This window comes from Pseudophryne corroboree (genome assembly GCF_028390025.1).
Source record: "Pseudophryne corroboree isolate aPseCor3 chromosome 3 unlocalized genomic scaffold, aPseCor3.hap2 SUPER_3_unloc_26, whole genome shotgun sequence".
Classification (NCBI taxonomy): Eukaryota; Metazoa; Chordata; class Amphibia; order Anura; family Myobatrachidae; genus Pseudophryne; species Pseudophryne corroboree.
In genome coordinates, this window is record NW_026967515.1 from 110074 (window position 1) to 136152 (window position 26079).

Genomic DNA, 26079 nt, shown 5'->3' on the forward strand with positions numbered 1-26079 from the left:
TGAGACCTATATTCTGGTTGCTATTTGCAGTGTATAGCATGTTTCTGCACATATATAAGGATAGAACAGCAGAGTTATTCAGGGTTACAGGATGTGAGGGGATGGAGCAAGGTTAGGACTTAGTGTTTGGTAACCAGAAGTGCAATATCTTGAGACCTATATTCTGGTTGCTATGTGCAGTTTACAGCATTTTTCTGCACATATATAAGGATAGAACAGCAGAGTTATTCAGGGTTACAGGATGTGAGGGGATGGAGTAAGGTTAGGACTTAGTGTTTGGTAACCAGAAGTGCAATATCTTGAGACCTATATTCTGGTTGCTAATTGCAGATTATAGCATGTTTCTGCACATATATAAGGATAGAACAGCAGAGTTATTCAGGGATACAGGATGTGAGGGGATGGAGCAAGGTTAGGACTTAGTGTTTGGTATCTAGAAGTGCAATATCTTGAGACCTATATTCTGGTTGCTATTTGCAGTTTATAGCATGTTTCTGCACATATATAAGGATAGAACAGCAGAGTTATTCAGGGTTACAGGATGTGAGGGGATGGAGTAAGGTTAGGACTTAGTGTTTGGTATCCAGAAGTGCAATATCTTGAGACCTATATTCTGGTTGCTATGTGCAGTTTATAGCATGGTTCTGCACATATATAAGGATAGAACAGCAGAGTTATTCAGGGTTACAGGATGTGAGGGGATGGAGTAAGGTTAGGACTTAGTGCTTGGTATCCAGAAGTGCAATATCTTGAGACCTATATTCTGGTTGCTATGTGCAGTTTATAGCATGTTTCTGCACATATATAAGGATAGAACAGCAGAGTTATTCAGGGTTACAGGATGTGAGGGGATGGAGTAAGGGTAGGACTTAGTGTTTGGTATACAGAAGTGCAATATCTTGAGACCTATATTCTGGTTGCTATGTGCAGTTTACAGCATGTTTCTGCACATATATAAGGATAGAACAGCAGAGTTATTCAGGGTTACAGGATGTGAGGGGATGGAGTAAGGTTAGGACTTAGTGTTTGGTAACCAGAAGTGCAATATCTTGAGACCTATATTCTGGTTGCTATTTGCAGTATATATCATGTTTCTGCACATATATAAGTATAGAACAGCAGAGTTATTCAGGGTTACAGGATGTGAGGGGATGGAGTAAGGGTAGGACTTAGTGTTTGGTATACAGAAGTGCAATATCTTGAGACCTATATTCTGGTTGCTATGTGCAGTTTATAGCATGTTTCTGCACATATATAAGGATAGAACAGCAGAGTTATTCAGGGTTACAGGATGTGAGGGGATGGAGCAAGGTTAGGACTTAGTGTTTGGTAACCAGAAGTGCAATATCTTGAGACCTATATTCTGGTTGCTATTTGCAGTTTATAGCATGTTTCTGCACATATATAAGGATAGAACAGCAGAGTTATTCAGGGTTACAGGATGTGAGGGGATGGAGTAAGGTTAGGACTTAGTGCTTGGTAACCAGAAGTGCAATATCTTGAGACCTATATTCTGGTTGCTATGTGCAGTTTATAGCATGTTTCTGCACATATATAAGGATAGAACAGCAGAGTTATTCAGGGTTACAGGATGTGAGGGGATGGAGTAAGGTTAGGACTTAGTGTTTGGTAACCAGAAGTGCAATATCTTGAGACCTATATTCTGGTTGCTATTTGCAGTATATATCATGTTTCTGCACATATATAAGTATAGAACAGCAGAGTTATTCAGGGTTACAGGATGTGAGGGGATGGAGTAAGGGTAGGACTTAGTGTTTGGTATACAGAAGTGCAATATCTTGAGACCTATATTCTGGTTGCTATGTGCAGTTTACAGCATGTTTCTGCACATATATAAGGATAGAACAGCAGAGTTATTCAGGGTTACAGGATGTGAGGGGATGGAGTAAGGTTAGGACTTAGTGTTTGGTAACCAGAAGTGCAATATCTTGAGACCTATATTCTGGTTGCTATTTGCAGTGTATAGCATGTTTCTGCACATATATAAGGATAGAACAGCAGAGTTATTCAGGGTTACAGGATGTGAGGGGATGGAGTAAGGTTAGGACTTAGTGTTTGGTAACCAGAAGTGCAATATCTTGAGACCTATATTCTGGTTGCTATTTGCAGTTTATAGCATGTTTCTGCACATATATAAGGATAGAACAGCAGAGTTATTCAGGGTTACAGGATGTGAGGGGATGGAGTAAGGTTAGGACTTAGTGTTTGGTAACCAGAAGTGCAATATATTGAGACCTATATTCTGGTTGCTATGTGCAGTTTATAGCATGTTTCTGCACATATATAAGGATAGAACAGCAGAGTTATTCAGGGTTACAGGATGTGAGGGGATGGAGCAAGGTTAGGACTTAGTGTTTGGTAACCAGAAGTGCAATATCTTGAGACCTATATTCTGGTTGCTATTTGCAGTTTATAGCATGTTTCTGCACATATATAAGGATAGAACAGCAGAGTTATTCAGGGTTACAGGATGTGAGGGGATGGAGTAAGGTTAGGACTTAGTGTTTGGTAACCAGAAGTGCAATATCTTGAGACCTATATTCTGGTTGCTATTTGCAGTTTATAGCATGTTTCTGCACATATATAAGGATAGAACAGCCGAGTTATTCAGGATTACAGGATGTGAGGGGATGGAGTAAGGTTAGTACTTAGTGTTTGGTATACAGAAGTGCAATATCTTGAGACCTATATTCTGGTTGCTATTTGCAGTATATAGCATGTTTCTGCACATATATAAGGATAGAACAGCAGAGTTATTCAGGGTTACAGGATGTGAGGGGATGGAGTAAGGTTAGGACTTAGTGTTTGGTAACCAGAAGTGCAATATCTTGAGACCTATATTCTGGTTGCTATGTGCAGTTTATAGCATGCTTCTGGCACATATATAAGGATAGAACAGCAGAGTTATTCAGGGTTACAGGATGTGAGGGGATGGAGTAAGGTTAGGACTTAGTGTTTGGTAACCAGAAGTGCAATATCTTGAGACCTATATTCTGGTTGCTATGTGCAGTTTATAGCATGTTTCTGCACATATATAAGTATAGAACAGCAGAGTTATTCAGGGTTACAGGATGTGAGGGGATGGAGTAAGGTTAGGACTTAGTGTTTGGTATACAGAAGTGCAATATCTTGAGACCTATATTCTGGTTGCTATTTGCAGTTTATAGCATGTTTCTGCACATATATAAGGATAGAACAGCAGAGTTATTCAGGGTTACAGGATGTGAGGGGATGGAGTAAGGTTAGGACTTAGTGCTTGGTAACCAGAAGTGCAATATCTTGAGACCTATATTCTGGTTGCTATGTGCAGTTTATAGCATGTTTCTGCACATATATAAGGATAGAACAGCAGAGTTATTCAGGGTTACAGGATGTGAGGGGATGGAGTAAGGTTAGGACTTAGTGTTTGGTAACCAGAAGTGCAATATCTTGAGACCTATATTCTGGTTGCTATGTGCAGTTTATAGCATGTTTCTGCACATATATAAGGATAGAACAGCAGAGTTATTCAGGGTTACAGGATGTGAGGGGATGGAGTAAGGTTAGGACTTAGTGTTTGGTATACAGAAGTGCAATATCTTGAGACCTATATTCTGGTTGCTATGTGCAGTTTATAGCATGCTTCTGCACATATATAAGGATAGAACAGCAGAGTTATTCAGGGTTACAGGATGTGAGGGGATGGAGTAAGGTTAGGACTTAGTGTTTGGTAACCAGAAGTGCAATATCTTGAGACCTATATTCTGGTTGCTATTTGCAGTATATATCATGTTTCTGCACATATATAAGTATAGAACAGCAGAGTTATTCAGGGTTACAGGATGTGAGGGGATGGAGTAAGGGTAGGACTTAGTGTTTGGTATACAGAAGTGCAATATCTTGAGACCTATATTCTGGTTGCTATGTGCAGTTTACAGCATGTTTCTGCACATATATAAGGATAGAACAGCAGAGTTATTCAGGGTTACAGGATGTGAGGGGATGGAGTAAGGTTAGGACTTAGTGTTTGGTAACCAGAAGTGCAATATCTTGAGACCTATATTCTGGTTGCTATTTGCAGTGTATAGCATGTTTCTGCACATATATAAGGATAGAACAGCAGAGTTATTCAGGGTTACAGGATGTGAGGGGATGGAGTAAGGTTAGGACTTAGTGTTTGGTAACCAGAAGTGCAATATCTTGAGACCTATATTCTGGTTGCTATTTGCAGTTTATAGCATGTTTCTGCACATATATAAGGATAGAACAGCAGAGTTATTCAGGGTTACAGGATGTGAGGGGATGGAGTAAGGTTAGGACTTAGTGTTTGGTAACCAGAAGTGCAATATATTGAGACCTATATTCTGGTTGCTATGTGCAGTTTATAGCATGTTTCTGCACATATATAAGGATAGAACAGCAGAGTTATTCAGGGTTACAGGATGTGAGGGGATGGAGCAAGGTTAGGACTTAGTGTTTGGTAACCAGAAGTGCAATATCTTGAGACCTATATTCTGGTTGCTATTTGCAGTTTATAGCATGTTTCTGCACATATATAAGGATAGAACAGCAGAGTTATTCAGGGTTACAGGATGTGAGGGGATGGAGCAAGGTTAGGACTTAGTGTTTGGTAACCAGAAGTGCAATATCTTGAGACCTATATTCTGGTTGCTATGTGCAGTTTATAGCATGTTTCTGCACATATATAAGGATAGAACAGCAGAGTTATTCAGGGTTACAGGATGTGAGGGGATGGAGTAAGGTTAGGACTTAGTGTTTGGTAACCAGAAGTGCAATATATTGAGACCTATATTCTGGTTGCTATTTGCAGTTTATAGCATGTTTCTGCACATATATAAGGATAGAACAGCAGAGTTATTCAGGGTTACAGGATGTGAGGGGATGGAGTAAGGTTAGGACTTAGTGTTTGGTAACCAGAAGTGCAATATCTTGAGACCTATATTCTGGTTGCTATTTGCAGTGTATAGCATGTTTCTGCACATATATAAGGATAGAACAGCAGAGTTATTCAGGGTTACAGGATGTGAGGGGATGGAGCAAGGTTAGGACTTAGTGTTTGGTAACCAGAAGTGCAATATCTTGAGACCTATATTCTGGTTGCTATGTGCAGTTTACAGCATGTTTCTGCACATATATAAGGATAGAACAGCAGAGTTATTCAGGGTTACAGGATGTGAGGGGATGGAGTAAGGTTAGGACTTAGTGTTTGGTAACCAGAAGTGCAATATCTTGAGACCTATATTCTGGTTGCTAATTGCAGATTATAGCATGTTTCTGCACATATATAAGGATAGAACAGCAGCGTTATTCAGGGTTACAGGATGTGAGGGGATGGAGCAAGGTTAGGACTTAGTGTTTGGTATCTAGAAGTGCAATATCTTGAGACCTATATTCTGGTTGCTATTTGCAGTTTATAGCATGTTTCTGCACATATATAAGGATAGAACAGCAGAGTTATTCAGGGTTACAGGATGTGAGGGGATGGAGTAAGGTTAGGACTTAGTGTTTGGTATCCAGAAGTGCAATATCTTGAGACCTATATTCTGGTTGCTATGTGCAGTTTATAGCATGGTTCTGCACATATATAAGGATAGAACAGCAGAGTTATTCAGGGTTACAGGATGTGAGGGGATGGAGTAAGGTTAGGACTTAGTGCTTGGTATCCAGAAGTGCAATATCTTGAGACCTATATTCTGGTTGCTATGTGCAGTTTATAGCATGTTTCTGCACATATATAAGGATAGAACAGCAGAGTTATTCAGGGTTACAGGATGTGAGGGGATGGAGTAAGGTTAGGACTTAGTGTTTGGTAACCAGAAGTGCAATATCTTGAGACCTATATTCTGGTTGCTATGTGCAGTATATATCATGTTTCTGCACATATATAAGTATAGAACAGCAGAGTTATTCAGGGTTACAGGATGTGAGGGGATGGAGTAAGGGTAGGACTTAGTGTTTGGTATACAGAAGTGCAATATCTTGAGACCTATATTCTGGTTGCTATGTGCAGTTTACAGCATGTTTCTGCACATATATAAGGATAGAACAGCAGAGTTATTCAGGGTTACAGGATGTGAGGGGATGGAGTAAGGTTAGGACTTAGTGTTTGGTAACCAGAAGTGCAATATCTTGAGACCTATATTCTGGTTGCTATTTGCAGTATTTATCATGTTTCTGCACATATATAAGTATAGAACAGCAGAGTTATTCAGGGTTACAGGATGTGAGGGGATGGAGTAAGGGTAGGACTTAGTGTTTGGTATACAGAAGTGCAATATCTTGAGACCTATATTCTGGTTGCTATGTGCAGTTTATAGCATGTTTCTGCACATATATAAGGATAGAACAGCAGAGTTATTCAGGGTTACAGGATGTGAGGGGATGGAGCAAGGTTAGGACTTAGTGTTTGGTAACCAGAAGTGCAATATCTTGAGACCTATATTCTGGTTGCTATTTGCAGTTTATAGCATGTTTCTGCACATATATAAGGATAGAACAGCAGAGTTATTCAGGGTTACAGGATGTGAGGGGATGGAGTAAGGTTAGGACTTAGTGCTTGGTAACCAGAAGTGCAATATCTTGAGACCTATATTCTGGTTGCTATGTGCAGTTTATAGCATGTTTCTGCACATATATAAGGATAGAACAGCAGAGTTATTCAGGGTTACAGGATGTGAGGGGATGGAGTAAGGTTAGGACTTAGTGTTTGGTAACCAGAAGTGCAATATCTTGAGACCTATATTCTGGTTGCTATTTGCAGTATATATCATGTTTCTGCACATATATAAGTATAGAACAGCAGAGTTATTCAGGGTTACAGGATGTGAGGGGATGGAGTAAGGGTAGGACTTAGTGTTTGGTATACAGAAGTGCAATATCTTGAGACCTATATTCTGGTTGCTATGTGCAGTTTACAGCATGTTTCTGCACATATATAAGGATAGAACAGCAGAGTTATTCAGGGTTACAGGATGTGAGGGGATGGAGTAAGGTTAGGACTTAGTGTTTGGTAACCAGAAGTGCAATATCTTGAGACCTATATTCTGGTTGCTATTTGCAGTGTATAGCATGTTTCTGCACATATATAAGGATAGAACAGCAGAGTTATTCAGGGTTACAGGATGTGAGGGGATGGAGTAAGGTTAGGACTTAGTGTTTGGTAACCAGAAGTGCAATATCTTGAGACCTATATTCTGGTTGCTATTTGCAGTTTATAGCATGTTTCTGCACATATATAAGGATAGAACAGCAGAGTTATTCAGGGTTACAGGATGTGAGGGGATGGAGTAAGGTTAGGACTTAGTGTTTGGTAACCAGAAGTGCAATATATTGAGACCTATATTCTGGTTGCTATGTGCAGTTTATAGCATGTTTCTGCACATATATAAGGATAGAACAGCAGAGTTATTCAGGGTTACAGGATGTGAGGGGATGGAGCAAGGTTAGGACTTAGTGTTTGGTAACCAGAAGTGCAATATCTTGAGACCTATATTCTGGTTGCTATTTGCAGTTTATAGCATGTTTCTGCACATATATAAGGATAGAACAGCAGAGTTATTCAGGGTTACAGGATGTGAGGGGATGGAGTAAGGTTAGGACTTAGTGTTTGGTAACCAGAAGTGCAATATCTTGAGACCTATATTCTGGTTGCTATTTGCAGTTTATAGCATGTTTCTGCACATATATAAGGATAGAACAGCAGAGTTATTCAGGATTACAGGATGTGAGGGGATGGAGTAAGGTTAGTACTTAGTGTTTGGTATACAGAAGTGCAATATCTTGAGACCTATATTCTGGTTGCTATTTGCAGTATATAGCATGTTTCTGCACATATATAAGGATAGAACAGCAGAGTTATTCAGGGTTACAGGATGTGAGGGGATGGAGCAAGGTTAGGACTTAGTGTTTGGTAACCAGAAGTGCAATATCTTGAGACCTATATTCTGGTTGCTATGTGCAGTTTATAGCATGTTTCTGTGCATATATAAGGATAGAACAGCAGAGTTATTCAGGGTTACAGGATGTGAGGGGATGGAGTAAGGTTAGGACTTAGTGTTTGGTAACCAGAAGTGCAATATCTTGAGACCTATATTCTGGTTGCTAATTGCAGTTTATAGCATGTTTCTGCACATATATAAGGATAGAACAGCAGAGTTATTCAGGGTTACAGGATGTGAGGGGATGGAGCAAGGTTAGGACTTAGTGTTTGGTATCTAGAAGTGCAATATCTTGAGACCTATATTCTGGTTGCTATTTGCAGTTTATAGCATGTTTCTGCACATATATAAGGATAGAACAGCAGAGTTATTCAGGGTTACAGGATGTGAGGGGATGGAGTAAGGTTAGGACTTAGTGTTTGGTATCCAGAAGTGCAATATCTTGAGACCTATATTCTGGTTGCTATGTGCAGTTTATAGCATGGTTCTGCACATATATAAGGATAGAACAGCAGAGTTATTCAGGGTTACAGGATGTGAGGGGATGGAGTAAGGTTAGGACTTAGTGCTTGGTATCCAGAAGTGCAATATCTTGAGACATATATTCTGGTTGCTATGTGCAGTATATAGCATGTTTCTGCACATATATAAGGATAGAACAGCAGAGTTATTCAGGGTTACAGGATGTGAGGGGATGGAGTAAGGTTAGGACTTAGTGCTTGATATCCAGAAGTGCAATATCTTGAGACCTATATTCTGGTTGCTATGTGCAGTTTATAGCATGTTTCTGCACATATATAAGGATAGAACAGCAGAGTTATTCAGGGTTACAGGATGTGAGGGGATGGAGCAAGGTTAGGACTTAGTGTTTGGTAACCAGAAGTGCAATATCTTGAGACCTATATTCTGGTTGCTATGTGCAGTATATATCATGTTTCTGCACATATATAAGTATAGAACAGCAGAGTTATTCAGGGTTACAGGATGTGAGGGGATGGAGTAAGGTTAGGACTTAGTGTTTGGTAACCAGAAGTGCAATATCTTGAGACCTATATTCTGGTTGCTATGTGCAGTTTATAGCATGTTTCTGTACATATATAAGGATAGAACAGCAGAGTTATTCAGGGTTACAGGATGTGAGGGGATGGAGTAAGGTTAGGACTTAGTGTTTGGTATCCAGAAGTGCAATATCTTGAGACCTATATTCTGGTTGCTATTTGCAGTTTATAGCATGTTTCTGCACATATATAAGGATAGAACAGCAGAGTTATTCAGGGTTACAGGATGTGAGGGGATGGAGTAAGGTTAGGACTTAGTGTTTGGTATCCAGAAGTGCAATATCTTGAGACCTATATTCTGGTTGCTATTTGCAGTTTATAGCATGTTTCTGCACATATATAAGGATAGAACAGCAGAGTTATTCAGGGTTACAGGATGTGAGGGGATGGAGCAAGGTTAGGACTTAGTGTTTGGTAACCAGAAGTGCAATATATTGAGACCTATATTCTGGTTGCTATGTGCAGTATATATCATGTTTCTGCACATATATAAGTATAGAACAGCAGAGTTATTCAGGGTTACAGGATGTGAGGGGATGGAGTAAGGTTAGGACTTAGTGTTTGGTATACAGAAGTGCAATATCTTGAGACCTATATTCTGGTTGCTATGTGCAGTTTATAGCATGTTTCTGTACATATATAAGGATAGAACAGCAGAGTTATTCAGGGTTACAGGATGTGAGGGGATGGAGTAAGGTTAGGACTTAGTGTTTGGTAACCAGAAGTGCAATATCTTGAGACCTATATTCTGGTTGCTATGTGCAGTTTATAGCATGTTTCTGTACATATATAAGGATAGAACAGCAGAGTTATTCAGGGTTACAGGATGTGAGGGGATGGAGTAAGGTTAGGACTTAGTGTTTGGTAACCAGAAGTGCAATATCTTGAGACCTATATTCTGGTTGCTATGTGCAGTTTATAGCATGTTTCTGCACATATATAAGGATAGAACAGCAGAGTTATTCAGGGTTACAGGATGTGAGGGGATGGAGTAAGGTTAGGACTTAGTGTTTGGTATCCAGAAGTGCAATATCTTGATACCTATATTCTGGTTGCTATTTGCAGTTTATAGCATGTTTCTGCACATATATAAGGATAGAACAGCAGAGTTATTCAGGGTTACAGGATGTGAGGGGATGGAGTAAGGTTAGGACTTAGTGTTTGGTAACCAGAAGTGCAATATCTTGAGACCTATATTCTGGTTGCTATGTGCAGTGTATAGCATGTTTCTGCACATATATAAGGATAGAACAGCAGAGTTATTCAGGGTTACAGGATGTGAGGGGATGGAGTAAGGTTAGGACTTAGTGTTTGGTAACCAGAAGTGCAATATCTTGAGACCTATATTCTGGTTGCTATTTGCAGTTTATAGCATGTTTCTGCACATATATAAGGATAGAACAGCAGAGTTATTCAGGGTTACAGGATGTGAAGGGATGGAGTAAGGTTAGGACTTACTGTTTGGTAACCAGAAGTGCAATATCTTGAGACCTATATTCTGGTTGCTATTTGCAGTTTATAGCATGTTTCTGCACATATATAAGGATAGAACAGCAGAGTTATTCAGGGTTACAGGATGTGAGGGGATGGAGTAAGGTTAGGACTTAGTGTTTGGTAACCAGAAGTGCAATATATTGAGACCTATATTCTGGTTGCTATGTGCAGTTTATAGCATGTTTCTGCACATATATAAGGATAGAACAGCAGAGTTATTCAGGGTTACAGGATGTGAGGGGATGGAGTAAGGTTAGGACTTAGTGCTTGATATCCAGAAGTGCAATATCTTGAGACCTATATTCTGGTTGCTATGTGCAGTTTATAGCATGTTTCTGCACATATATAAGGATAGAACAGCAGAGTTATTCAGGGTTACAGGATGTGAGGGGATGGAGCAAGGTTAGGACTTAGTGTTTGGTAACCAGAAGTGCAATATCTTGAGACCTATATTCTGGTTGCTATGTGCAGTATATATCATGTTTCTGCACATATATAAGTATAGAACAGCAGAGTTATTCAGGGTTACAGGATGTGAGGGGATGGAGTAAGGTTAGGACTTAGTGTTTGGTAACCAGAAGTGCAATATCTTGAGACCTATATTCTGGTTGCTATGTGCAGTATATAGCATGTTTCTGCACATATATAAGGATAGAACAGCAGAGTTATTCAGGGTTACAGGATGTGAGGGGATGGAGTAAGGTTAGGACTTAGTGTTTGGTATACAGAAGTGCAATATCTTGAGACCTATATTCTGGTTGCTATGTGCAGTTTACAGCATGTTTCTGCACATATATAAGGATAGAACAGCAGAGTTATTCAGGGTTACAGGATGTGAGGGGATGGAGTAAGGTTAGGACTTAGTGTTTGGTAACCAGAAGTGCAATATCTTGAGACCTATATTCTGGTTGCTATTTGCAGTTTATAACATGTTTCTGCATATATATAAGGATAGAACAGCAGAGTTATTCAGGGTTACAGGATGTGAGGGGATGGAGAAAGGTTAGGACTTAGTGCTTGGTATCCAGAAGTGCAATATCTTGAGACCTATATTCTGGTTGCTATTTGCAGTGTATAGCATGTTTCTGCACATATATAAGGATAGAACAGCAGAGTTATTCAGGGTTACAGGATGTGAGGGGATGGAGTAAGGTTAGGACTTAGTGTTTGGTAACCAGAAGTGCAATATCTTGAGACCTATATTCTGGTTGCTATTTGCAGTTTATAGCATGTTTCTGCACATATATAAGGATAGAACAGCAGAGTTATTCAGGGTTACAGGATGTGAGGGGATGGAGTAAGGTTAGGACTTAGTGTTTGGTATCCAGAAGTGCAATATCTTGAGACCTATATTCTGGTTGCTATTTGCAGTTTATAGCATGTTTCTGCACATATATAAGGATAGAACAGCAGAGTTATTCAGGGTTACAGGATGTGAGGGGATGGAGTAAGGTTAGGACTTAGTGTTTGGTAACCAGAAGTGCAATATCTTGAGACCTATATTCTGGTTGCTATGTGCAGTTTATAGCATGTTTCTGCACATATATAAGGATAGAACAGCAGAATTATTCAGGGTTACAGGATGTGAGGGGATGGAGTAAGGTTAGGACTTAGTGTTTGGTAACCAGAAGTGCAATATCTTGAGACCTATATTCTGGTTTCTATGTGCAGTGTATAGCATGTTTCTGCACATATATAAGGATAGAACAGCAGAGTTATTCAGGGTTACAGGATGTGAGGGGATGGAGTAAGGTTAGGACTTAGTGTTTGGTAACCAGAAGTGCAATATCTTGAGACCTATATTCTGGTTGCTATTTGCAGTTTATAGCATGTTTCTGCACATATATAAGGATAGAACAGCAGAGTTATTCAGGGTTACAGGATGTGAGGGGATGGAGTAAGGTTAGGACTTAGTGTTTGGTAACCAGAAGTGCAATATATTGAGACCTATATTCTGGTTGCTATGTGCAGTTTATAGCATGTTTCTGCACATATATAAGGATAGAACAGCAGAGTTATTCAGGGTTACAGGATGTGAGGGGATGGAGTGAGGTTAGGACTTAGTGTTTGGTAACCAGAAGTGCAATATCTTGAGACCTATATTCTGGTTGCTATTTGCAGTGTATAGCATGTTTCTGCACATATATAAGGATAGAACAGCAGAGTTATTCAGGGTTACAGGATGTGAGGGGATGGAGTAAGGTTAGGACTTAGTGTTTGGTAACCAGAAGTGCAATATCTTGAGACCTATATTCTGGTTGCTATTTGCAGTGTATAGCATGTTTCTGCACATATATAAGGATAGAACAGCAGAGTTATTCAGGGTTACAGGATGTGAGGGGATGGAGTAAGGTTAGGACTTAGTGTTTGGTATCTAGAAGTGCAATATCTTGAGACCTATATTCTGGTTGCTATTTGCAGTTTATAGCATGTTTCTGCACATATATAAGGATAGAACAGCAGAGTTATTCAGGGTTACAGGATGTGAGGGGATGGAGTAAGGTTAGGACTTAGTGTTTGGTAACCAGAAGTGCAATATATTGAGACCTATATTCTGGTTGCTATGTGCAGTTTATAGCATGTTTCTGCACATATATAAGGATAGAACAGCAGAGTTATTCAGGGTTACAGGATGTGAGGGGATGGAGTAAGGTTAGGACTTAGTGTTTGGTAACCAGAAGTGCAATATCTTGAGACCTATATTCTGGTTGCTATTTGCAGTGTATAGCATGTTTCTGCACATATATAAGGATAGAACAGCAGAGTTATTCAGGGTTACAGGATGTGAGGGGATGGAGTAAGGTTAGGACTTAGTGTTTGGTATCTAGAAGTGCAATATCTTGAGACCTATATTCTGGTTGCTATTTGCAGTTTATAGCATGTTTCTGCACATATATAAGGATAGAACAGCAGAGTTATTCAGGGTTACAGGATGTGAGGGGATGGAGTAAGGTTAGGACTTAGTGCTTGATATTCAGAAGTGCAATATCTTGAGACCTATATTCTGGTTGCTATGTGCAGTTTATAGCATGTTTCTGCACATATATAAGGATAGAACAGCAGAGTTATTCAGGGTTACAGGATGTGAGGGGATGGAGCAAGGTTAGGACTTAGTGTTTGGTAACCAGAAGTGCAATATCTTGAGACCTATATTCTGGTTGCTATGTGCAGTATATATCATGTTTCTGCACATATATAAGTATAGAACAGCAGAGTTATTCAGGGTTACAGGATGTGAGGGGATGGAGTAAGGTTAGGACTTAGTGTTTGGTAACCAGAAGTGCAATATCTTGAGACCTATATTCTGGTTGCTATGTGCAGTTTATAGCATGTTTCTGTACATATATAAGGATAGAACAGCAGAGTTATTCAGGGTTACAGGATGTGAGGGGATGGAGTAAGGTTAGGACTTAGTGTTTGGTAACCAGAAGTGCAATATCTTGAGACCTATATGCTGGTTGCTATGTGCAGTTTATAGCATGTTTCTGCACATATATAAGGATAGAACAGCAGAGTTATTCAGGGTTACAGGATGTGAGGGGATGGAGTAAGGTTAGGACTTAGTGTTTGGTATCCAGAAGTGCAATATCTTGAGACCTATATTCTGGTTGCTATTTGCAGTTTATAGCATGTTTCTGCACATATATAAGGATAGAACAGCAGAGTTATTCAGGGTTACAGGATGTGAGGGGATGGAGTAAGGTTAGGACTTAGTGTTTGGTAACCAGAAGTGCAATATCTTGAGACCTATATTCTGGTTGCTATGTGCAGTGTATAGCATGTTTCTGCACATATATAAGGATAGAACAGCAGAGTTATTCAGGGTTACAGGATGTGAGGGGATGGAGTAAGGTTAGGACTTAGTGTTTGGTAACCAGAAGTGCAATATCTTGAGACCTATATTCTGGTTGCTATTTGCAGTTTATAGCATGTTTCTGCACATATATAAGGATAGAACAGCAGAGTTATTCAGGGTTACAGGATGTGAGGGGATGGAGTAAGGTTAGGACTTAGTGTTTGGTAACCAGAAGTGCAATATTTTGAGACCTATATTCTGGTTGCTATGTGCAGTTTATAGCATGTTTCTGCACATATATAAGGATAGAACAGCAGAGTTATTCAGGGTTACAGGATGTGAGGGGATGGAGCAAGGTTAGGACTTAGTGTTTGGTAACCAGAAGTGCAATATCTTGAGACCTATATTCTGGTTGCTATTTGCAGTTTATAGCATGTTTCTGCACATATATAAGGATAGAACAGCAGAGTTATTCAGGGTTACAGGATGTGAGGGGATGGAGCAAGGTTAGGACTTAGTGTTTGGTAACCAGAAGTGCAATATCTTGAGACCTATATTCTGGTTGCTATGTGCAGTATATATCATGTTTCTGCACATATATAAGTATAGAACAGCAGAGTTATTCAGGGTTACAGGATGTGAGGGGATGGAGTAAGGTTAGGACTTAGTGTTTGGTAACCAGAAGTGCAATATCTTGAGACCTATATTCTGGTTGCTATGTGCAGTTTATAGCATGTTTCTGTACATATATAAGGATAGAACAGCAGAGTTATTCAGGGTTACAGGATGTGAGGGGATGGAGTAAGGTTAGGACTTAGTGTTTGGTAACCAGAAGTGCAATATCTTGAGACCTATATTCTGGTTGCTATTTGCAGTTTATAGCATGTTTCTGCACATATATAAGGATAGAACAGCAGAGTTATTCAGGGTTACAGGATGTGAGGGGATGGAGTAAGGTTAGGACTTAGTGTTTGGTAACCAGAAGTGCAATATCTTGAGACCTATATTCTGGTTGCTATGTGCAGTGTATAGCATGTTTCTGCACATATATAAGGATAGAACAGCAGAGTTATTCAGGGTTACAGGATGTGAGGGGATGGAGTAAGGTTAGGACTTAGTGTTTGGTAACCAGAAGTGCAATATCTTGAGACCTATATTCTGGTTGCTATTTGCAGTTTATAGCATGTTTCTGCACATATATAAGGATAGAACAGCAGAGTTATTCAGGGTTACAGGATGTGAGGGGATGGAGTAAGGTTAGGACTTAGTGTTTGGTAACCAGAAGTGCAATATCTTGAGACCTATATTCTGGTTGCTAATTGCAGATTATAGCATGTTTCTGCACATATATAAGGATAGAACAGCAGAGTTATTCAGGGTTACAGGATGTGAGGGGATGGAGCAAGGTTAGGACTTAGTGTTTGGTATCTAGAAGTGCAATATCTTGAGACCTATATTCTGGTTGCTATTTGCAGTTTATAGCATGTTTCTGCACATATATAAGGATAGAACAGCAGAGTTATTCAGGGTTACAGGATGTGAGGGGATGGAGTAAGGTTAGGACTTAGTGTTTGGTATCCAGAAGTGCAATATCTTGAGACCTATATTCTGGTTGCTATTTGCAGTTTATAGCATGGTTCTGCACATATATAAGGATAGAACAGCAGAGTTATTCAGGGTTACAGGATGTGAGGGGATGGAGTAAGGTTAGGACTTAGTGCTTGGTATCCAGAAGTGCAATATCTTGAGACATATATTCTGGTTTCTATGTGCAGTATATAGCATGTTTCTGCACATATATAAGGATAGAACAGCAGAGTTATTCAGGGTTACAGGATGTGAGGGGATGGAGTAAGGTTAGGACTTAGTGCTTGATATCCAGAAGTGCAATATCTTGAGACCTATATTCTGGTTGCTATGTGCAGTTTATAGCATGTTTCTGCACATATATAAGGATAGAACAGCAGAGTTATTCAGGGTTACAGGATGTGAGGGGATGGAGCAAGGTTAGGACTTAGTGTTTGGTAACCAGAAGTGCAATATCTTGAGACCTATATTCTGGTTGCTATGTGCAGTATATATCATGTTTCTGCACATATATAAGTATAGAACAGCAGAGTTATTCAGGGTTACAGGATGTGAGGGGATGGAGTAAGGGTAGGACTTAGTGTTTGGTATACAGAAGTGCAATATCTTGAGACCTATATTCTGGTTGCTATGTGCAGTTTACAGCATGTTTCTGCACATATATAAGGATAGAACAGCAGAGTTATTCAGGGTTACAGGATGTGAGGGGATGGAGAAAGGTTAGGACTTAGTGCTTGGTATCCAGAAGTGCAATATCTTGAGACCTATATTCTGGTTGCTATTTGCAGTGTATAGCATGTTTCTGCACATATATAAGGATAGAACAGCAGAGTTATTCAGGGTTACAGGATGTGAGGGGATGGAGTAAGGTTAGGACTTAGTGTTTGGTAACCAGAAGTGCAATATCTTGAGACCTATATTCTGGTTGCTATTTGCAGTTTATAGCATGTTTCTGCACATATATAAGGATAGAACAGCAGAGTTATTCAGGGTTACAGGATGTGAGGGGATGGAGTAAGGTTAGGACTTAGTGTTTGGTATCCAGAAGTGCAATATCTTGAGACCTATATTCTGGTTGCTATTTGCAGTTTATAGCATGTTTCTGCACATATATAAGGATAGGACAGCAGAGTTATTCAGGGTTACAGGATGTGAGGGGATGGAGTAAGGTTAGGACTTAGTGTTTGGTAACCAGAAGTGCAATATCTTGAGACCTATATTCTGGTTGCTATGTGCAGTGTATAGCATGTTTCTGCACATATATAAGGATAGAACAGCAGAGTTATTCAGGGTTACAGGATGTGAGGGGATGGAGTAAGGTTAGGACTTATGGGCCCTACACACTGGCCGATATTTTGAAAGATATGAACGATCTCGTTCATAAATGAACGAGATCTCGTTCATATCTTTCAGTGTGGAGACTTAAGCGATGAACGATGCGCGTCCCCGCGCTCGTTCATCGCTGGTCTCCTGTCGGCTGTGCATGCAGGCCAATATGGACGATCTCGTCCATATTTGCCTGCACGTCTATGGAGCCGGGTGACGGGGGGAGTGAAGAAGCTTCACTCCCCCCGTCACTGCCCCCCCCGCCGCCGGGTCGCTCGTCGGCCGTATCGGCCGTCGGGCACCTCGGCCAGTGAGTAGGGCCCATTAGTGTTTGGTAACCAGAAGTGCAATATCTTGAGACCTATATTCTGGTTGCTATTTGCAGTTTATAGCATGTTTCTGCACATATATAAGGATAGAACAGCAGAGTTATTCAGGGTTACAGGATGTGAGGGGATGGAGTAAGGTTAGGACTTAGTGTTTGGTAACCAGAAGTGCAATATATTGAGACCTATATTCTGGTTGCTATGTGCAGTTTATAGCATGTTTCTGCACATATATAAGGATAGAACAGCAGAGTTATTCAGGGTTACAGGATGTGAGGGGATGGAGCAAGGTTAGGACTTAGTGTTTGGTAACCAGAAGTGCAATATCTTGAGACCTATATTCTGGTTGCTATTTGCAGTTTATAGCATGTTTCTGCACATATATAAGGATAGAACAGCAGAGTTATTCAGGGTTACAGGATGTGAGGGGATGGAGCAAGGTTAGGACTTAGTGTTTGGTAACCAGAAGTGCAATATCTTGAGACCTATATTCTGGTTGCTATGTGCAGTTTACAGCATGTTTCTGCACATATATAAGGATAGAACAGCAGAGTTATTCAGGGTTACAGGATGTGAGGGGATGGAGTAAGGTTAGGACTTAGTGTTTGGTAACCAGAAGTGCAATATCTTGAGACCTATATTCTGGTTGCTATTTGCAGTGTATAGCATGTTTCTGCACATATATAAGGATAGAACAGCAGAGTTATTCAGGGTTACAGGATGTGAGGGGATGGAGTAAGGTTAGGACTTAGTGTTTGGTAACCAGAAGTGCAATATCTTGAGACCTATATTCTGGTTGCTAATTGCAGTTTATAGCATGTTTCTGCACATATATAAGGATAGAACAGCAGAGTTATTCAGGGTTACAGGATGTGAGGGGATGGAGCAAGGTTAGGACTTAGTGTTTGGTATCTAGAAGTGCAATATCTTGAGACCTATATTCTGGTTGCTATTTGCAGTTTATAGCATGTTTCTGCACATATATAAGGATAGAACAGCAGAGTTATTCAGGGTTACAGGATGTGAGGGGATGGAGTAAGGTTAGGACTTAGTGTTTGGTATCCAGAAGTGCAATATCTTGAGACCTATATTCTGGTTGCTATGTGCAGTTTATAGCATGGTTCTGCACATATATAAGGATAGAACAGCAGAGTTATTCAGGGTTACAGGATGTGAGGGGATGGAGTAAGGTTAGGACTTAGTGCTTGGTATCCAGAAGTGCAATATCTTGAGACATATATTCTGGTTGCTATGTGCAGTATATAGCATGTTTCTGCACATATATAAGGATAGAACAGCAGAGTTATTCAGGGTTACAGGATGTGAGGGGATGGAGTAAGGTTAGGACTTAGTGCTTGATATCCAGAAGTGCAATATCTTGAGACCTATATTCTGGTTGCTATGTGCAGTTTATAGCATGTTTCTGCACATATATAAGGATAGAACAGCAGAGTTATTCAGGGTTACAGGATGTGAGGGGATGGAGCAAGGTTAGGACTTAGTGTTTGGTAACCAGAAGTGCAATATCTTGAGACCTATATTCTGGTTGCTATGTGCAGTATATATCATGTTTCTGCACATATATAAGTATAGAACAGCAGAGTTATTCAGGGTTACAGGATGTGAGGGGATGGAGTAAGGTTAGGACTTAGTGTTTGGTAACCAGAAGTGCAATATCTTGAGACCTATATTCTGGTTGCTATGTGCAGTTTATAGCATGTTTCTGTACATATATAAGGATAGAACAGCAGAGTTATTCAGGGTTACAGGATGTGAGGGGATGGAGTAAGGTTAGGACTTAGTGTTTGGTATCCAGAAGTGCAATATCTTGAGACCTATATTCTGGTTGCTATTTGCAGTTTATAGCATGTTTCTGCACATATATAAGGATAGAACAGCAGAGTTATTCAGGGTTACAGGATGTGAGGGGATGGAGTAAGGTTAGGACTTAGTGTTTGGTAACCAGAAGTGCAATATCTTGAGACCTATATTCTGGTTGCTATTTGCAGTTTATAACATGTTTCTGCATATATATAAGGATAGAACAGCAGAGTTATTCAGGGTTACAGGATGTGAGGGGATGGAGAAAGGTTAGGACTTAGTGCTTGGTATCCAGAAGTGCAATATCTTGAGACCTATATTCTGGTTGCTATTTGCAGTGTATAGCATGTTTCTGCACATATATAAGGATAGAACAGCAGAGTTATTCAGGGTTACAGGATGTGAGGGGATGGAGTAAGGTTAGGACTTAGTGTTTGGTAACCAGAAGTGCAATATCTTGAGACCTATATTCTGGTTGCTATTTGCAGTTTATAGCATGTTTCTGCACATATATAAGGATAGAACAGCAGAGTTATTCAGGGTTACAGGATGTGAGGGGATGGAGTAAGGTTAGGACTTAGTGTTTGGTATCCAGAAGTGCAATATCTTGAGACCTATATTCTGGTTGCTATTTGCAGTTTATAGCATGTTTCTGCACATATATAAGGATAGGACAGCAGAGTTATTCAGGGTTACAGGATGTGAGGGGATGGAGTAAGGTTAGGACTTAGTGCTTGGTATCCAGAAGTGCAATATCTTGAGACATATATTCTGGTTGCTATGTGCAGTATATAGCATGTTTCTGCACATATATAAGGATAGAACAGCAGAGTTATTCAGGGTTACAGGATGTGAGGGGATGGAGTAAGGTTAGGACTTAGTGCTTGATATCCAGAAGTGCAATATCTTGAGACCTATATTCTGGTTGCTATGTGCAGTTTATAGCATGTTTCTGCACATATATAAGGATAGAACAGCAGAGTTATTCAGGGTTACAGGATGTGAGGGGATGGAGCAAGGTTAGGACTTAGTGTTTGGTAACCAGAAGTGCAATATCTTGAGACCTATATTCTGGTTGCTATGTGCAGTATATATCATGTTTCTGCACATATATAAGTATAGAACAGCAGAGTTATTCAGGGTTACAGGATGTGAGGGGATGGAGTAAGGTTAGGACTTAGTGTTTGGTAACCAGAAGTGCAATATCTTGAGACCTATATTCTGGTTGCTATGTGCAGTTTATAGCATGTTTCTGTACATATATAAGGATAGAACAGCAGAGTTATTCAGGGTTACAGGATGTGAGGGGATGGAGTAAGGTTAGGACTTAGTGTTTGGTATCCAGAAGTGCAATATCTTGAGACCTATATTCTGGTTGCTATTTGCAGTTTATAGCATGTTTCTGCACATATATAAGGATAGAACAGCAGAGTTATTCAGGGTTACAGGATGTGAGGGGATGGAGTAAGGTTAGGACTTAGTGTTTGGTAACCAGAAGTGCAATATCTTGAGACCTATATTCTGGTTGCTATTTGCAGTTTATAACATGTTTCTGCATATATATAAGGATAGAACAGCAGAGTTATTCAGGGTTACAGGATGTGAGGGGATGGAGAAAGGTTAGGACTTAGTGCTTGGTATCCAGAAGTGCAATATCTTGAGACCTATATTCTGGTTGCTATTTGCAGTGTATAGCATGTTTCTGCACATATATAAGGATAGAACAGCAGAGTTATTCAGGGTTACAGGATGTGAGGGGATGGAGTAAGGTTAGGACTTAGTGTTTGGTAACCAGAAGTGCAATATCTTGAGACCTATATTCTGGTTGCTATTTGCAGTTTATAGCATGTTTCTGCACATATATAAGGATAGAACAGCAGAGTTATTCAGGGTTACAGGATGTGAGGGGATGGAGTAAGGTTAGGACTTAGTGTTTGGTAACCAGAAGTGCAATATCTTGAGACCTATATTCTGGTTGCTATTTGCAGTTTATAGCATGTTTCTGCACATATATAAGGATAGAACAGCAGAGTTATTCAGGGTTACAGGATGTGAGGGGATGGAGTAAGGTTAGGACTTAGTGTTTGGTAACCAGAAGTGCAATATATTGAGACCTATATTCTGGTTGCTATGTGCAGTTTATAGCATGTTTCTGCACATATATAAGGATAGAACAGCAGAGTTATTCAGGGTTACAGGATGTGAGGGGATGGAGCAAGGTTAGGACTTAGTGTTTGGTAACCAGAAGTGCAATATCTTGAGACCTATATTCTGGTTGCTATTTGCAGTTTATAGCATGTTTCTGCACATATATAAGGATAGAACAGCAGAGTTATTCAGGGTTACAGGATGTGAGGGGATGGAGCAAGGTTAGGACTTAGTGTTTGGTAACCAGAAGTGCAATATCTTGAGACCTATATTCTGGTTGCTATGTGCAGTTTACAGCATGTTTCTGCACATATATAAGGATAGAACAGCAGAGTTATTCAGGGTTACAGGATGTGAGGGGATGGAGTAAGGTTAGGACTTAGTGTTTGGTAACCAGAAGTGCAATATCTTGAGACCTATATTCTGGTTGCTATTTGCAGTGTATAGCATGTTTCTGCACATATATAAGGATAGAACAGCAGAGTTATTCAGGGTTACAGGATGTGAGGGGATGGAGTAAGGTTAGGACTTAGTGTTTGGTAACCAGAAGTGCAATATCTTGAGACCTATATTCTGGTTGCTAATTGCAGTTTATAGCATGTTTCTGCACATATATAAGGATAGAACAGCAGAGTTATTCAGGGTTACAGGATGTGAGGGGATGGAGCAAGGTTAGGACTTAGTGTTTGGTATCTAGAAGTGCAATATCTTGAGACCTATATTCTGGTTGCTATTTGCAGTTTATAGCATGTTTCTGCACATATATAAGGATAGAACAGCAGAGTTATTCAGGGTTACAGGATGTGAGGGGATGGAGTAAGGTTAGGACTTAGTGTTTGGTATCCAGAAGTGCAATATCTTGAGACCTATATTCTGGTTGCTATGTGCAGTTTATAGCATGGTTCTGCACATATATAAGGATAGAACAGCAGAGTTATTCAGGGTTACAGGATGTGAGGGGATGGAGTAAGGTTAGGACTTAGTGCTTGGTATCCAGAAGTGCAATATCTTGAGACATATATTCTGGTTGCTATGTGCAGTATATAGCATGTTTCTGCACATATATAAGGATAGAACAGCAGAGTTATTCAGGGTTACAGGATGTGAGGGGATGGAGTAAGGTTAGGACTTAGTGCTTGATATCCAGAAGTGCAATATCTTGAGACCTATATTCTGGTTGCTATGTGCAGTTTATAGCATGTTTCTGCACATATATAAGGATAGAACAGCAGAGTTATTCAGGGTTACAGGATGTGAGGGGATGGAGCAAGGTTAGGACTTAGTGTTTGGTAACCAGAAGTGCAATATCTTGAGACCTATATTCTGGTTGCTATGTGCAGTATATATCATGTTTCTGCACATATATAAGTATAGAACAGCAGAGTTATTCAGGGTTACAGGATGTGAGGGGATGGAGTAAGGTTAGGACTTAGTGTTTGGTAACCAGAAGTGCAATATCTTGAGACCTATATTCTGGTTGCTATGTGCAGTTTATAGCATGTTTCTGTACATATATAAGGATAGAACAGCAGAGTTATTCAGGGTTACAGGATGTGAGGGGATGGAGTAAGGTTAGGACTTAGTGTTTGGTAACCAGAAGTGCAATATCTTGAGACCTATATTCTGGTTGCTATGTGCAGTTTATAGCATGTTTCTGCACATATATAAGGATAGAACAGCAGAGTTATTCAGGGTTACAGGATGTGAGGGGATGGAGTAAGGTTAGGACTTAGTGTTTGGTATCCAGAAGTGCAATATCTTGAGACCTATATTCTGGTTGCTATTTGCAGTTTATAGCATGTTTCTGCACATATATAAGGATAGAACAGCAGAGTTATTCAGGGTTACAGGATGTGAGGGGATGGAGTAAGGTTAGGACTTAGTGTTTGGTAACCAGAAGTGCAATATCTTGAGACCTATATTCTGGTTGCTATGTGCAGTGTATAGCATGTTTCTGCACATATATAAGGATAGAACAGCAGAGTTATTCAGGGTTACAGGATGTGAGGGGATGGAGTAAGGTTAGGACTTAGTGTTTGGTAACCAGAAGTGCAATATCTTGAGACCTATATTCTGGTTGCTATTTGCAGTTTATAGCATGTTTCTGCACATATATAAGGATAGAACAGCAGAGTTATTCAGGGTTACAGGATGTGAGGGGATGGAGTAAGGTTAGGACTTAGTGTTTGGTAACCAGAAGTGCAATATCTTGAGACCTATATTCTGGTTGCTATGTGCAGTTTACAGCATGTTTCTGCACATATATAAGGATAGAACAGCAGAGTTATTCAGGGTTACAGGATGTGAGGGGATGGAGTAAGGTTAGGACTTAGTGTTTGGTAACCAGAAGTGCAATATCTTGAGACCTATATTCTGGTTGCTATTTGCAGATTATAGCATGTTTCTGCACATATATAAGGATAGAACAGCAGAGTTATTCAGGGTTACAGGATGTGAGGGGATGGAGCAAGGTTAGGACTTAGTGTTTGGTATCTAGAAGTGCAATATCTTGAGACCTATATTCTGGTTGCTATTTGCAGTTTATAGCATGTTTCTGCACATATATAAGGATAGAACAGCAGAGTTATTCAGGGTTACAGGATGTGAGGGGATGGAGTAAGGTTAGGACTTAGTGTTTGGTATCCAGAAGTGCAATATCTTGAGACCTATATTCTGGTTGCTATGTGCAGTTTATAGCATGGTTCTGCACATATATAAGGATAGAACAGCAGAGTTATTCAGGGTTACAGGATGTGAGGGGATGGAGTAAGGTTAGGACTTAGTGCTTGGTATCCAGAAGTGCAATATCTTGAGACATATATTCTGGTTGCTATGTGCAGTATATAGCATGTTTCTGCACATATATAAGGATAGAACAGCAGAGTTATTCAGGGTTACAGGATGTGAGGGGATGGAGTAAGGTTAGGACTTAGTGCTTGATATCCAGAAGTGCAATATCTTGAGACCTATATTCTGGTTGCTATGTGCAGTTTATAGCATGTTTCTGCACATATATAAGGATAGAACAGCAGAGTTATTCAGGGTTACAGGATGTGAGGGGATGGAGCAAGGTTAGGACTTAGTGTTTGGTAACCAGAAGTGCAGTATCTTGAGACCTATATTCTGGTTGCTATGTGCAGTATATATCATGTTTCTGCACATATATAAGTATAGAACAGCAGAGTTATTCAGGGTTACAGGATGTGAGGGGATGGAGTAAGGGTAGGACTTAGTGTTTGGTATACAGAAGTGCAATATCTTGAGACCTATATTCTGGTTGCTATGTGCAGTTTACAGCATGTTTCTGCACATATATAAGGATAGAACAGCAGAGTTATTCAGGGTTACAGGATGTGAGGGGATGGAGTAAGGTTAGGACTTAGTGTTTGGTAACCAGAAGTGCAATATCTTGAGACCTATATTCTGGTTGCTATGTGCAGTGTATAGCATGTTTCTGCACATATATAAGGATAGAACAGCAGAGTTATTCAGGGTTACAGGATGTGAGGGGATGGAGTAAGGTTAGGACTTAGTGTTTGGTAACCAGAAGTGCAATATCTTGAGACCTATATTCTGGTTGCTATTTGCAGTTTATAGCATGTTTCTGCACATATATAAGGATAGAACAGCAGAGTTATTCAGGGTTACAGGATGTGAGGGGATGGAGTAAGGTTAGGACTTAGTGTTTGGTAACCAGAAGTGCAATATATTGAGACCTATATTCTGGTTGCTATGTGCAGTTTATAGCATGTTTCTGCACATATATAAGGATAGAACAGCAGAGTTATTCAGGGTTACAGGATGTGAGGGGATGGAGCAAGGTTAGGACTTAGTGTTTGGTAACCAGAAGTGCAATATCTTGAGACCTATATTCTGGTTGCTATGTGCAGTTTACAGCATGTTTCTGCACATATATAAGGATAGAACAGCAGAGTTATTCAGGGTTACAGGATGTGAGGGGATGGAGTAAGGTTAGGACTTAGTGTTTGGTAACCAGAAGTGCAATATCTTGAGACCTATATTCTGGTTGCTAATTGCAGATTATAGCATGTTTCTGCACATATATAAGGATAGAACAGCAGAGTTATTCAGGGTTACAGGATGTGAGGGGATGGAGCAAGGTTAGGACTTAGTGTTTGGTATCTAGAAGTGCAATATCTTGAGACCTATATTCTGGTTGCTATTTGCAGTTTATAGCATGTTTCTGCACATATATAAGGATAGAACAGCAGAGTTATTCAGGGTTACAGGATGTGAGGGGATGGAGTAAGGTTAGGACTTAGTGTTTGGTATCCAGAAGTGCAATATCTTGAGACCTATATTCTGGTTGCTATTTGCAGTTTATAGCATGTTTCTGCACATATATAAGGATAGAACAGCAGAGTTATTCAGGGTTACAGGATGTGAGGGGATGGAGTGAGGTTAGGACTTAGTGTTTGGTAACCAGAAGTGCAATATCTTGAGACCTATATTCTGGTTGCTAATTGCAGTTTATAGCATGTTTCTGCACATATATAAGGATAGAACAGCAGAGTTATTCAGGGTTACAGGATGTGAGGGGATGG